Source organism: Oncorhynchus mykiss, chromosome 9, assembly GCF_057628025.1.
Source record: "Oncorhynchus mykiss isolate SJ-2025 chromosome 9, ASM5762802v1, whole genome shotgun sequence".
NCBI classification, from domain to species: Eukaryota; Metazoa; Chordata; class Actinopteri; order Salmoniformes; family Salmonidae; genus Oncorhynchus; species Oncorhynchus mykiss.
This window is the reverse complement of record NC_143030.1, coordinates 41,890,843-41,906,114: the sequence shown is the minus strand read 5'-3', so window position 1 is coordinate 41,906,114 and position 15,272 is coordinate 41,890,843. Positions and strand designations below refer to the sequence as shown.

At 41.4% G+C, this 15,272-nt stretch overlaps 1 protein-coding gene and 1 long non-coding RNA gene across 3 annotated transcripts in view; one reads left to right on the top strand and one right to left on the bottom strand.

Annotated features, from left to right (window-relative positions):
- The window catches only part of LOC110531988 (fibulin-2), a 48,113-nt gene that overhangs the window by 14,292 nt on the left and 18,549 nt on the right, over positions 1–15,272 (top strand). The window lies entirely within an intron of this gene.
- The window catches only part of LOC118966039 (uncharacterized), a 34,962-nt gene continuing 22,303 nt past the window's right edge, over positions 2,614–15,272 (bottom strand). The window contains exons 3-4 of the long non-coding RNA XR_016483263.1: positions 4,705–4,766; positions 2,614–3,253 (exon numbers count right to left, since the gene is read on the bottom strand). This is a non-coding gene — a long non-coding RNA (uncharacterized LOC118966039). The remainder of the gene's footprint in view (positions 3,254–4,704; positions 4,767–15,272) is intronic.

Sequence of the window (15,272 nt, the reverse complement as noted above, 5' to 3'; positions counted from 1 at the left end):
ATTATTGCAACATATCCTTGCCATAAACCGGCAAACGGATCTGCAAAAACCACTTATAATCAAAAATACTAAGACGACAAGGCCAAATGCAGAAACCAGATCGTCAACAAGATCTATAAAAAGCATGAGATTGGTTATACATTATAACTGAATAACAGCTGCAGTCAAGACCAATGACCAGCTATTTCCAACCAACCATAAATCTGTTCTCATGGCTAAAGATTAGATGATATGCTTTATTATTCTTCATCGATGTGTTATGATTTGGCAGTAAAACATTTACAATGGGCCTAATAAGATTGGAGGTTTACCTGCGTGACCACAGATGGACAGCTCCCCGAAATGCAACCCTCTTGAGTGTGTGTGTGCACACGCTTTATATTTAATAAAGTTATTGCAGTATAACTAATTGGGTTTGTAAGTGTATTATGAAATATACATGTAATCTTCAGAATTGCAATAAAAAGGGGGCACTGTTAGCATAAAGGCAAAAATGAAAAGGAAACACTAATACTGTACCTTTTGGAAATAAAACCTTTTTCTTTCTATATAGTAACATTAGACTGTTTTAACTGCAGCTTGCAAATCCAACCATGAGCAATTGGACAATTTTTGTCCCATGGTATTTGGTGTTATGTTGTCCACAAAATGCAAAATCTGGATTTGGATGGGTTTGTAAAGGCATGGTAGTAGATCATTTCCTGCCTGTTGACTTGTGATGGCCGGCTGTGAGATATTACCCAAAGAACACCAACAAGAAATGGCTCCTCGAGTTAGAGTAAATTATAGGTCTGGTGAGGGTGTGCTGCATATTTTACCATTACTCTACATGTAGGGAAATAATCACATTCAACAGCTCTATCTATTTTAGTCTGTTTCAACATAAATCAAATTAGTTGTATTTATTTACATTTTTCACATAAATATTTTACATAATTATGAGTAAAGCATCCCCAACCAGACCCTAAACCAGACTCCTTATATACAGTGGGGAGAACAAGTATTTGATACACTGCCAATTTTGCAGGTTTTCCTACTTACAAAGCATGTAGAGGTCTGTCATTTTTTATCATAGGTACACTTCAACTGTGAGAGACGGAATCTAAAACAAAAATCCAGAAAATCACGTATGATTTTTAAGTAATTAATTTGCATTTTATTGCATGACAAAAGTATTTGATCACCTACCAACCAGTAAGAATTTCGGCTCTCACAGACCTGTTAGTTTTTCTTTAAGAAGCCCTCCTGTTCTCCACTCATTACCTGTATTAACTGCACCTGTTCGAACTCGTTACCTGTATAAAAGACACCTGTCCACACACTCAATCAAACAGACGCCAACCTCTCCACAATGGCCAAGACCAGAGAGCTGTGTAAGGACATCGGGGATAAAATTGGGATGGGCTACAGGACAATAGGCAAGCAGCTTGGTGAGAAGGCAACAACTGTTGGGGCAATTATTAGAAAATTGAATAAGTTCAAGATGATGGTCAATCACCCTCGGTCTGGGGCTCCATGCAAGATCTCACCTGGTGGGGCATCAATGATCATGAGGAAGGTGAGGGATCAGCCCAGAACTACACGGCAGGACCTGGTCAATGACCTGAAGAGAGCTGGGACCACAGTCTCAAAGAGAACCATTAGTAACACACTACTCCGTCATGGATTAAAATCCTGCAGCGCACGCAAGGTCCCCCTGCTCAAGCCAGCGCATGTCCAGGCCCGTCTGAAGTTTGCCAATGACCATCTGGATGATCCAGAGGAGGAATGGCAGAAGGTCATGTGGTCTGATGAGACAAAAATATAGCTTTTTGGTCTAAACTCCACTCGCAGTGTTTGGAGGATGAGTACAACCCCAAGAACACCATCCCAACCGTGAAGCATGGAGGTGGAAACATCATTCTTTGGGGAAGCTTTTCTGCAAAGGGGACAGGACGACTGCACCGTATTGAGGGGAGGATGGATGGGGCCATGTATTGCGAGATCATGGCCAACAACCTCCTTCCCTCAGTAAGAGCATTGAAGATGGGTCGTGGCTGGGTCTTCCAGCATGACAACGACCCGAAACACACAGCCAGGGCAACTAAGGAGTGGCTCCGTAAGAAGCATCTCAAGGTCCTGGAGTGGCCTAGCCAGTCTCCAGACCTGAACCCAATAGAAAATCTTTGGAGGGAGCTGAAAGTCCGTATTGCCCAGCGACAGCCCCAAAACCTGAAGGATCTGGAGAAGGTCTGTATGGAGGAGTGGGCCAAAATCCCTGCTGCAGTGTGTGCAAACCTGGTCAAGAACTACAGGAAACGTATAATCTCTGTAATTGCAAACAAAGGTTTCTGTACCAAATATTAAGTTCTGCTTTTCTGATGTATCAAATACTTATGGCATGCAATAAAATGCAAATTAATTACTTAAAATCATACAATGTGATTTTCTGGATTTTTGTTTTAGATTCCGTCTCACAGTTGAAGTGTACCTATGATAAAAATGACAGACCTCTACATGCTTTGTAAGTAGGAAAACCTGCAAAATTGGCAGTGTATCAAATACTTGTTCTCCACACTGTAACATTGGTTGCAAATCTGTCAATTCGAACCTTATGGGGCTCCTTCAGATCACCAGAGCCAATCGGGCACACTTCGGTGTGTGTCTGTGCCGCATACTGGTCTGGTCATCCATCCAACCACATGAAACTGCAATGGGATTGGAGGTTATAGAGAGGGAAACCATCAAAGACAGTGTAGTCTGGATGGCCCTCAGGTCTCCTGTCCACAAAAAACAGCCCAGTCAAGAGTTCAGACTTCAGAGAGATGGATGGATCACACATGTCCTGCTATCTGTTCTACTATCAGTCTCACTGTCAGGGAGATTAGGATAAATAGCTGTCGATTCACTGTCTTCTTCAACATGCTGTCCATGGAAATGGAGTCATATGGGGGGGAAGCCCCTCTTCCCTGTTATGTCATGGACAGGCCAAGCAGTGCAACTAGGACAGGGTGATGTATTTTATTTACAAGATGGAGTCATCTCTGACTGTGATGTCAAAGGTGTAAAACAGCATGGCTCCAATGTATCTGCTTAGCTTATGTAACATGTTGGCTTATTCGCTCACACATGTGCATACGATCATCCCAATATAGCTTACCTGGATGGAGCATGTTCACATGTACCAACCATTTCTGAGTGAGAAAGAGAGCATCCATTCATTCGTTTTGTGTGACTGTGGACACCCCACCTGGACTGTAAATCAGTGGCATTCCTGGAAAGGGAAAGATGGAATGATCCATTCGTTTTCATTAACACCAAGGTGAACTGTATGGCAGCGACGGCCACCAATGTATGGCACGAGGATGGGGGCTGCGATGTGGGGGCGATAGTGCCGTGTGTGGTTGATGTCACCGTAACTTAGTTTTTGACAATTGCTTACAAATGATTTCTGAAACTATGGCTCATTTTCTCTAGACTCTGCACACAAAACCCCAAAACACACGCACAACATGCAAGAAGTCACACATCTCACACACTTCGTTCAAAACTATTTAAACTCTTCTCAAAATTGTGTTTTTGCATCTAAACTCTACACACAAACCATCAAATGATGTGACAAAGGTAGAACACTACTATCTTGTGTCTTTTGCATGTTCAGTGTGCAGTGGAGTCCACGGCAGTTTGTCATAGCACTCACTCGTACAAGTACACTACCGTTCAAAAGTTTGGGGTCACTTAGAAATGTCCTTGTTTTTGAAAGAGAATCAAAGAAACCAAGAAAGCCGAACCTGAAGCTTATTTACAGTGCTCAAGATCTGATTTCTCAGTGAATAAATGAGCTATAAGTGTTTTCACACGTGAACACTGGGTGTAGGTAATCGGTAAAGGTGTGGCATTTTTAAATGGCAGCGTTTTCCAAACGAAACACGAGACCTGTTACTTTTGAGTGATGTGTCTAATGTAGAGAACTGTGTTTAGTGTTTTGCAAAAAGTGTGTTTTAACAATTTGCAAACTGAGTGTAAAGCAGATAATGTCCTTGCAGTTTTGCAGACTTGGTCTGAAGATTAGGTACATGAGTTAATGGTTTCACTGAGTGTGCCTCAACTACCACTTTCAGTGTATAAGATATTGTAAAAAACTGTAAAGGCTAACAGACAGATGTAATGACAGGCCAAGAAAATAGAGATGTACCTCGAACCACCTATCAAGCCCACCTCCACAACTCTCCTCCTAACATGATGAATCCACCATGGGGGTGATTACACACCTGAATGGAACACATTTGCTTTAGTTCCTTGATTAGGAGGCTTGTCAGAGGGATGCGGGATATTCACAGGCTGAGCTTAGACATATTTTCAGTTACTCCAGGTATTTGTTTCAAAACCATCACTGTAAAGTGTCTGTTTCAGTATTAATGTTTGACCTTTATCTGCACAGTCCCGTTTCAGAGCCTTTTTGAAGTTACTCAAAGGGCTCAATTCAAACAAACCCGCACTGTGGTATTTTCACAGTAGCTCTTTTTCCCATGGTCAAATAAAAATGTAGAATGGTCTTCTTGGGTTCTGTAAAGACTCGCTATTATTACCAGGTATACTCTCCACACTGGTAGATGCTTCCAGATTTCCCGAATAAGAAGTATGTGTTTGTAAATAAAGACAGTGCACAAACATTGTTTTGGCAGGTTTAACTGAATTCAAGTCAAACTGCTGTTAATATCTTACCTTATTGATGAGCACATGGGACCATTCTGTACTGTGTTTCATGATGACTGCAGTGATCCCACCTGGAGAGAAAATGAATAGGATGCAAATGAAATGGATGACTGATGAAGTACTCTGTCTTCTAATAATAACACATTCATGCAGGTTCAAAGAAGCTTGTCATATGGTGTGACTGGGGACAGATATTTATGAATCAAAGAGGCTTTTGCATCCTCTAAAGTTTTCATATCTTCTCATTTCTAAACCTATAAATTATGCACTGCTGTGCAGCGCATTCTCCACTGGAAATGAACGGCTTAGTGCTCACATGAAAAGGCATGTCAAGGAGAGAGGACCATTAGGACTAAAACAAAGGAAAGTAAATCACTAAGGAAAGGTATGGTGAATAAAAAGAGAGAATTAATGACCAGTGTAAGCTCCCTCAACAGATGAATATTTTTGTTGGTAAATGTTCAGATTTTTTTCTTGCTTACGTGTTATACTATGCAAACTTGTCATTATTTCTCCTTTCTGCCTGTTTCTTTAATTAGACTCGTGTTTTAGTTGATTGTGTAGACTTGTGAAGTTTTCACGTCTGTGTGGAGTTTAATCATGTGGAAATGGATCAAAAATCTCCACTTGGCACCTTTTCCCCTCCCTCCTCCAGCTGCTCATTCTGTTAAATCAAATGCTAAATTTGAATCAGCCTACATAATAATTCACAAATGAGTTTAAAAGATGTAGAAATGTGTTTTTTCCAATCTGCTGGTTTAGAAACAGGGCAGCTGTAAGGCCCACAAACAAAAAACAGTTTTGGAACAATGACCCAGTTTTGTGTTTCACAAGGGTAAACCACTTCATGCCAATTGCCTTCAATGATGTTGTGACAGTCTTACAGTTTTCCACAACTGTTTACACACGTTTGCTGAATCTTTGGCACATTTTCCCAAAACTAGAAACACAAAACACAAAAACCACAAACACCAAATGCAAAACTCTACAAATCTCTAGCAAAAGCAAACACTGCATTCAAAACTGTTTTATCTCTTTCCAAAATGTTATTTTTGTGCATCAAAATGACACGCGTCATATGAATAGATCTGTCTACTAACCAACAACACACTGATGTGCTCAACAAAAAACACTCTATTAATATCCCATCAGTAGGTTTATGCCTTTTGCCTTTTCAGTGTTACACTGTAGCCGGTTGTAAAAGATTGCTACAGTAATGTATACCTACTCAAATATACATAAATAAACACACACAAATGCGTGTGCATGCATGCCGGGCTATGGTGGAAGACACTGGCTGTTTCACACCAGAACAGGAGACCACTATTGTGAACATGGTGGTGGCAAACAACACCATTAGACTAGGAGAAATCCAGAACCACATAAATGCAGACAACACAATATTCAATAACATTCATCAGGTGGGCTTGTCTACATTGGACCGTGTATTACAGCGCAACCGAATCCGGATGAAACAGGTCTACAGGGTGCCATTTGAGCGAAGCTCATAGTGGGTTAAAGAACAGCGCTATGAATATGTGCAAGTAAGTACTACACGAATTTACTATCCTATCAGCACTGTATGTACAGTACTGTAATCCAGTGTAAAGTGCCTCACCATATTGACAGCTCTAGGTTTATGTCACATATTGTCTTGCTGTCTGTTTCAGAGAGTCTTGGAGCTGGATGCCGCTGCAATTCAGCACGTTTATATTTACATTTATGAGGCTGGCTTCAACCTCGCCAAAAGAAGGGGAAGGGGACGGAACATTATTGGCCACCGTGAATGTCCCTGGACAGCGTGGAGGGAATATCACCGTGTGAGCAGCCGTTAACCAGTAAGGCGTCCTCCATCACCATGCCAACCTTGGTCCCTACAACGCCGCCCTTCTCTTCACATTCCTGGACACACAACATGGCATCCTCATTCCAACCGAGCAGAGGGGTGGACCAGAGCAGCCCAGGTATGTTGTCATCTGGGGACAACGTGAGTTTCCAACAGGCTGCAATGGTCCACATCTGGTTTATCAACCACCCACAATTGAAGAGTTTTTTTCTGCATGCGATGGAAGGTGTATGACCGACCTCCCCTCGCACGCATGTCGCTTCTCCGGACAATGGAGGATGCATGTGGTGCAGTTGATGTGGGGGCTTTTGGCGGCTGGATCCGTCACTCCAGAAGATTCTTCCCCGCTGTTTAGCCAGGGAGAACATCGCTTGTGATGTAGATGAGTTGTGCTGTGGCCAGACCGAAATAGGAGGCAGGATGCAGCCTAATGTCTTTTTTTCTTACATTTTGCAGGTGTTTTTGTCTTTTTGTGTTTAGAGTTTTGAAAGAATGAGCCACTTTCATTTATATTTTTGTACAGAAAACCCTTTATCTTACTGAATGTTTTCCCTGGTTTTCTCCTGTTGGGTATGGAAAGTGTTACATACAAAACACAAGTGTTAAAAAATACTGCATTTTGGAAATAAATGTCAAATGTTTTTGTTACTGGGGACGGGGACGGAACATTATTGGCCACCGTGCCATTATTGGCCACCGTGAATGTCCCTGGACAGCGTGGAGGGAATATCACCGTGTGAGCAGCCGTTAACCAGCAAGGCGTCCTCCATCACCATGCCAATCCATGGTTGAGCACATGGTCAACCAATGTGGCCCTGATCTCATCTGAGACAACTGTCCTTCCTCATCCTCCTCTTGCTCTCTAATTCTGCCCACCCAACCCCCTGCATCCTTGGGCAAGTACTGTCTCAAATTCCTGCTGCATCTTCTTGATGAAATGGCATCACTGCTAAAAGGTCAGCTTCACTGTCAAGTTCCAAGGAAAGCGTTCCCAACAGTCCTTTTTTGATTGTGAAAATATGGGCCTATTACACTCAACCACCAAGCAGATTGTGGCCAGTAAAAGAGGAAATGGTGATTTGAGTGTCTTACCCTTACTTCTTAGGAAGTGAACAGGGTGGAGCTGTGTTGACTAATGGAAAATGTTCTTTTGACACAACGATCCTGATGAAATGTGGTATGATTCAGTTCTCAGTAAGTGGGGGTCTGACGTTTTTGGTTAAAAACACGTTTTTTGTGGAAATCAACGAGACAACAAATTTGACCTTTTTGGAGATTTCAAACAGATTGCAGCAGAAGGGGAAAACTTTCATTCCCACTGAAAGGTGACTTCCAAGCTGTGTGGCTCAGCAACGCTTTCAAAGATGTTCAAAAATAGTAAATATTTGTGCGTTTTTAGGCAAACACTTGCAGCCCACATTTTGATTTTAGAGGAAGTAGGCCTAATCCAAAATATAATCAGTTGTTTTTAAGAATGTAAAAACTTTTTTAAAAAAGTAATCCAGTCAGATTAGTTACTTTATTTCTGTAACCTGATTACGTAATCCCAGTTAAATGTAATCCATTAATACCCAACCCTGGTCCCATAATAATATAAAATATTTCAACAGAAAGACATGGTCGGAGATGGCTGCAGTTGGCAGCAGAGGAGCCTAGTTGGTCTGGAGCAGCAACAGAACACGCAGCCCTAATCTGTTATAAAATAACACCAAGAACAGGTGCAGTTGAAGTTCACATACACTTAGGTTAGAGTCATTCAAACTCATTTTTCAACCACTCCACAAATTTCTTGTTAACAAACTATAGTTTTGGCAAGTCGGCTGGGACATGCTATTTGTGCCTGACACAAGTAATTTTTCCAACAATTGTTTACAGACAGATTATTTAATTTATAATTCACTGTATCACAATTCCAGTGGGTCAGAAGTTTACATACACTAAATTGACTGTGCCTTTAAACAGCTTGGAAAATTCCAGAAAATTATGTCATGGCTTTAGAAGCTTCTGATAGGCTAATTGACATTATTTGAGTCAATTGGAGGTGTACCTGTGGATGTATTTCAAGGCCTACCTTCAAACTCAGTGCCTCTTTGTTTGATATCATGGGAAAATCAAAAGAAATCAGCCAAGACCTCAGAATTGTTTTTGTAGACCTCCACAAGTCCGGTTCATCCTTGGGAGCAATTTCCAAATGCCTGAAGGTACCACTGTACATCTGTACAAACAATAGTACGCAAGTATAAACACCATGGGACCACGCAGCCATCATACCACTCAGGAAGGAGACGCGTTCTGTCTCCTAGAGATTAACGTATTTTGGTGTGAAAAGTGCAAATCCATCCCAGATCAACAGCAAAGGACCTTGTGAAGATGCTGGAGGAAACAGGTACAAAAGTATCTATATCCACAGTAAAACACGTCCTATATCAAAATAACCTGAAAGCCCGCTCAGCAAGGAAGAAGCCACCGCTCCAAAACCGCCATAAAAAAGCCAGACTACGGTTTGCAACTGTACATGGGGACAAATATTGTACTTTTTGTAGACTGGTGCACTCCACAAAATAGATTGCATCATGAGGCAGGAAAATGATGTGGATATATTGATGCAACATCTCAAGACATCAGTCAGGAAGTTAAAGCTTGGTCGCAAATGTGTCTTCCAAATGGACAGTGACCACAAGCATACTTCCAAAGTTGTGGCAAAATAGCTTAAGGACAACAAAGTCAAGGTATTGGAGTGGCCATCACAAAGCCCTGACCTCAATCCCATAGAAAATTTGTGGGCAGAACTGAAAAAGCGTGTGCGAGCAAGAAGGCCTACAAACCTGACTCAGTTACACCAGCTCTGTCAGGAGGAATGGGCCACAATTCACCAAACTTATTGTGGGAAGCTTGTGGAAGGCTACCCAAACTTTTGACCCAAATTATTAAACAATTTAAAGGCAATGCTACCGAATACTAATTGAGTGTATGTAAACTTCTGACCCACTGGGAATGTGATGAAAGAAATAAAAGCTGAAATAAATCATTCACTCTACTATTCTGATATTTCACATTCTTAAAATAAAAGTAATGATCCTAACTGACCTAAGACAGGGAATTTTTACTAGGATTAAATGTCAAGAATTGTGAAAAACTGAGTTTAAATGTATTTGGCCAAGGTGTATGTAAACTTCCGACTTCAACTGTATAATACCAATAGGCAGCAGTCATAATACATACACAGGCAATAATATTGCACACTACACATACTGAATGACATTACTTAATGCTGAAACAATAAAAACATAAATCTGAAAGTTTATGAGAAACATTAAAAAACATACATGAAACAGGATAAACCAAAGAAGGAGAGGTGCAACCTGTGGCTAGAAGGTGAATTTGACCAGTGCGTGCACCTCACATGAGTAGATTAGAAAAGGTTGGCAGTGGAACAAAATAAATAATAAAGCTCAGGGATGGATAGAAATTGACAGAATGGTTACCTGGAGGAAAATGGGGGAGGGCCATGCTTTTTCAATTTCAGTCATGGGAGGATATCATATTTTTTATTTCTATATTTCTCTGTGTTTTAGTTTAGTCCAGGGGGGTAATGCAATTTGTAATTGATTACATTTCCATATTTCTCAAGTGTTTCAGAATTAGTTGCTTATTAGGCTATATATCCATGTGTGCCAGATGCTGCCCCTCATCTCTGATTCATCACTAGGCGCACAATATCTAGTGTGTCTATAGGCTATTTAGTGTGGTCTCAATCAAATTATCCCTAGGCTATAGGCTATAGACTATGAAATGCTCAGAGAAGCACACAGCTGCTGGGATGGTGTAAATATAACTAGGCTGCATTACACACTGCAATGGATATCCCAACCCTCATTCCAGCCTGCTCTTCTCTTGCTGATCAAAAAGTTTTGTGTGCTGCCTAACCAATGGCTGTGCTGTGTAGACCTGCGGTGGCAGTTCAGGAGAGTCAAAGGCTTCTTCAGATTTTAATTTTTTTTATTAGGCCTAGTCAAGATTTTTTTGGGGGGGGGGATTAGGCGTAGTCAAAAAAAATATTGCGCGCCGACTAGCCTATGTTCTGTTCAATTTGAGAAGGAGAGCACGAAGAAGGATGACCAGAGGTTAACTTTGATAGCTTACTACTACTATAGTTTATTTGATTAAAAACAATCTGTTTCCTCCCGAGTGGCGCAGTAAGGCAGTGCTAGAGGTGTCAATACATGTCACGTTCTGACCTTAGTTCCTTTTTTATGTCTCTATTTTAGTTTGGTCAGGGCGTGAGTTGGGGTGGGCATTCTATGTTTTTGTTCTATGTTTTGTATTTCTGCTTTTGGCCTGGTATGGTTCCCAATCAGAGGCAGCTGTCAATCATTGTCTCTGATTGAGAACCATACTTAGGTAGCCTGTGTTCCCACTATGATTTGTGGGTAGTTGTTATCTGTACCAGACAGAACTGTTTCGTTCTCGTTATTCCTCGTTGTTATTTTGTTTAGTGTTCAGTTTTGATTAAATGTACAACATGAACACTTACCACGCTGCACCTTGGTCCTCTCCTTCGTTCACCTACGACGACCTTTACATAACTACCCACCACAACCGGACCAAGCAGCGTGGTAACCAGGAGCAGAGGGTTCTGGACTCCTGGACATGGGAAGAGATTTTGGACGGTAAGGGACCCTGGGCACGGGCTGGAGAATATCGCCGCCCCAGGGAAGAGCTGGAGGCAGCTAAAGCTGAGTGGCGGCGATATGAGGAGTTAGCACGGCAGCGCAACAGGGACGAGAGGCGGCCCCAAAAATGTTTTGGGGGGAGGGGACACGGGGAGTGTGGCTAAGTCAGGTAGGAGACCTGAGCCAACTCCTCGTGCTTACCGTGGAGAGAGAGTGACCAGGCAGGCACCGTGTTATGCGGTGAAGGGCCAGAGCCGCCCGTCAGTCAGGAGCTGCCAGAGCCGCCCTTCACTCCAGCGCTGCCAGAGCCGCCCTTCACTCCGGCGCTGCCAGAGCCGCCCTTCACTCCGGCGCTGCCAGAGCTGCCCTTCACTCCGGCGCTGCCAGAGTCGCCCTTCATTCCGGCGCTGCCAGACTCTCCTGTCTATTCGGGGGCCCGCTGCAAGGGTCCCCAGTCCGAGGTCGGCGGCGACTGGGGACCCTCCAAAGGTGCCACTTAAGTGGGCCAAGACTATGGTGGAGTGGGGTCCACGTTCCGTGCCAGAGCCGCCACCGCGGACAGATGCCCACCCAGACCCTCCCTTATGGGTTTAGGTACTGTCACGTTCTGACCTTAGTTCCTTTCTTATGTCTCTATTTTAGTTTGGTCAGGGCGTGAGTTGGGGTGGGCATTCTATGATTTTGTTTTATGTTTTGTATTTCTGCTTTTGGCCTGGTATGGTTCCCAATCAGAGGTCAATCGTTGTCTCTGATTGAGAACCATACTGTGTTCCCACTACGATTTGTGGGTAGTTGTTTTCTGTTTCGTATCTGTACCAGACAGAACTGTTTTGTTCTCGTTATTCCTCGTTGTTATTTTGTTTAGTGTTCAGCTTTGATTAAATTTACAACATGAACACTTACCACGCTGCACCTTGGTCCTCTCCTTCTTCCACCTACGACGACCTTTACAGAACTACCCACCACAACCGGACCAAGCAGCGTGGTAACCAGGAGCAGAGGGTTCTGGACTCCTGGACATGGGAAGAGATTTTGGACAGTAATATCGCCGCCCCAGGGAAGAGCTGAAGGCAGCTAAAGCCGAGTGGCGGTGATATGAGGAGTTAGCACGGCAGCGCAACAGGGACAGCTCTTTGGTCTTGGCCATAGTGGAGTTTGGAGTGTGACTGTTTGAGGTTGTGGACAGGGGTCTTTTATACTGATAACAAGTTAAAACAGGTGCCATTAATACAGGTAACGAGTGGAGGACAGAGGAGCCTCTTAAAGAAGAAGTTACAGGTCTGTGAGAGCCAGAAATCTTGCTTGTTTGTAGGTGACCAAATACTTATTTTCCACCATAATTTGCAAATAAATTCATTAAAAATCCTATAATATGATTTTCTTTCTCATTTTGTCTGTCATAGTTGAAGTGTACCTATGATGAAAATTACAGGCCTCTCTCATCTTTTTAAGTGGGAGAACTTGCACAATTGGTGGCTGACTAAATGCTTTTTTGCCCCACTGTATATGTTGCTTGCCCATGATGTATTTATCGGAGTCATTGACCTCACAATAAGCCAGATTCAAGTAATATATGCTTGAGGCGCTGAAACTGGTAAAGCAGGCACTGCAGAATCAGAAATGACAGCTCATGGTGTTGAAAGTAGGCAAATTCGAGTAGGCATAATTCATTTATATCGTCTTCATTATTATCCGATGTATATGGGAATATCATTGTTTAGTTTCTTTGACATTCAGAGGCTGAGCTATACAACCTTATATAGCCTGGGAGACAAAACATTGTCTTGTCTTGTGAAGTAATCTGATTCTGTCACTATCAATTTATTAAGCTGTTCCCTTTCTGTACAATAGAAGATGTTTAAACCCAGACATATTTTAGGGAAGCACTTCTGACCTTCTCGCTTTAGGTTAAACCACGGAAGAAGAGTAGCAAGTAGTTAAAGCTTAAATATTTCTGCGTCGGTAGGCCTACTCTGTCTGGGGTGGAAAGGTAGGCCTAACTTTTGAAAGTACAATGCTCAGACGCCTAATGGTGTCAAGATGTAATTATTTGCAAGCAGGGACAGTTTCGTTGCAAACAAGACACTGATTTGGCCTGTAATGTCGGTCATTTGTGTGGTATTAAAAAATATTCTGCTAATATGTCACATTTTCTCAGACATGCAAATACGATGTGAGATTCATGCAATGATTTTACTTTAAAGGAGATCTTTCCATCCCTACTCTTGTCAACGGTGATCTGCGAACCCGACAACCTTCTGGCTCGCAGCCCTGTGCACAATCAAAGTTCCCGTGTTGCCATTTAATGCTTACAGGACGAATAACAGTTTCTAAAACTCTGCTATCCACTTTGTTTTAATTATTATATTGTGTATAGGAGAGGGTCACCTGTTTTGTTTTTCAAACTTTTGGGGAGGGTTTAGGTAAATATATATTTAGCTGAAAGGAGGGCCATCCCTTTTCATTTCAGAGAGGTCGATTTTCTTCGTGTAACCCTTATTATAAATAATGTATACTCCCTAATGAGCGTGTTCCTGCCTGACTATATTGTTGACGCAAGCCAGATCTGGATAGGTATTTTACATATCAGCTAAGCATATGATATGTTATAGCAATATGGGGCCTGAAGGCACAGCCCACTGGGCACAAACTGGTTGTATGAACGCTGTTTCAACGTAATTTGTGTGGCTCAGAAAATGAAATCATCTCCAAAATATCGCTATTTTTAAAACAAGCCATAGAAAGTTGGTTGCAATTTCAGTTTAATCCGCCAGAAAAGACAGAACAAATATTATGGTTAAACTTGAATATACTAATTGATAAAAAACAATGTATTTTTTATAAAAAGCAATTGTTGGATGGAGTTATGTCACACATGCAACTAACAAAAATATATGGAAATGTCTGCTCTACTCAAAAGTGGAAGTAAGGAACTTGTCTGTCGGCCCTGCATTAAAGACCAAAATTGAAAATTGTGATAAATGAAAAAGTATACCCGTTTAATTTAAGCACCAAAAAAATTGACAGCTGTACCATATAGATTGCAAAATATTTAGGAAGATATTTTTTCGATGTACCGATTCCATGGCACATGGTTTATTTCAATTTAAAATACGATGCAAAATTCTTTCAACTAAAATAACGTTAAATATCTGTGGAATATCCCAGCTCTGAAGATTTTGCTGCGAAAAGACAGAATCGTTAGATCATTTGTTTTGGTACTGTCCATTGGGTACATTGTTTTTGGTCACAGGTTCAGGAATGTCTGAAGAATTGCAACATTTACCTGGAGCTAACTCTGCAAATAGCAATGCTGGGTGATTTTAAAAAGTCATAGTCAATCGATCAATAATACTCTTAGCAAAAATGTGTATCTGTAATATACAATATGTAGAAACTATGAGAATAGAAAGGATCAGAACTTCTGTGAAACATCACAGCACAGTTAAAAAATATATGCCAAATAGAAATCAAACTGGATGGTCTTCAGAGACAGATGAGGATAGCTGCAGGATGAGAATAAAAACAAATAAAAGATAACTATTGTAGAATATACTGTGTCCATAAAATGTATATAGTATGTATAAGATGGAAGTAGAAGCCTAAGTGATGTTATCCATTAATTTACTTCAATTAGGACAGGGGTGGTAGGGTAAAGAAATACAAAGTATAAAATTGAGATCTCCATCTCAACCAAAAACCGAAGTTAAAGAATAGGAATAAATCAAACATTAAATTAACTTTAAATAAAGTTCGAGTTGATTTAGGGTCTACTCTTTAACTTAGATTTTTGGTTGAGATGGAGATGTGAATCCAACATATCAGTTATTCATTTGTAGACAAACTGGAATTAAAGTCAGAATAAATCAGTGGCACTGATGGAACAATCCAAGCAGATGATACGTCTCCTTCAAATGTTGATATTTGGTTGCGTTGACAACTAAACACAATTCAATATCCCTTTTGCAATGCAGTAAATAAAATAACCTATGAACTTGTCGACAAGTTAACAAATGATATGTTGGATTCACGGCTCCAACTAAAACAAAAGTTAAAGA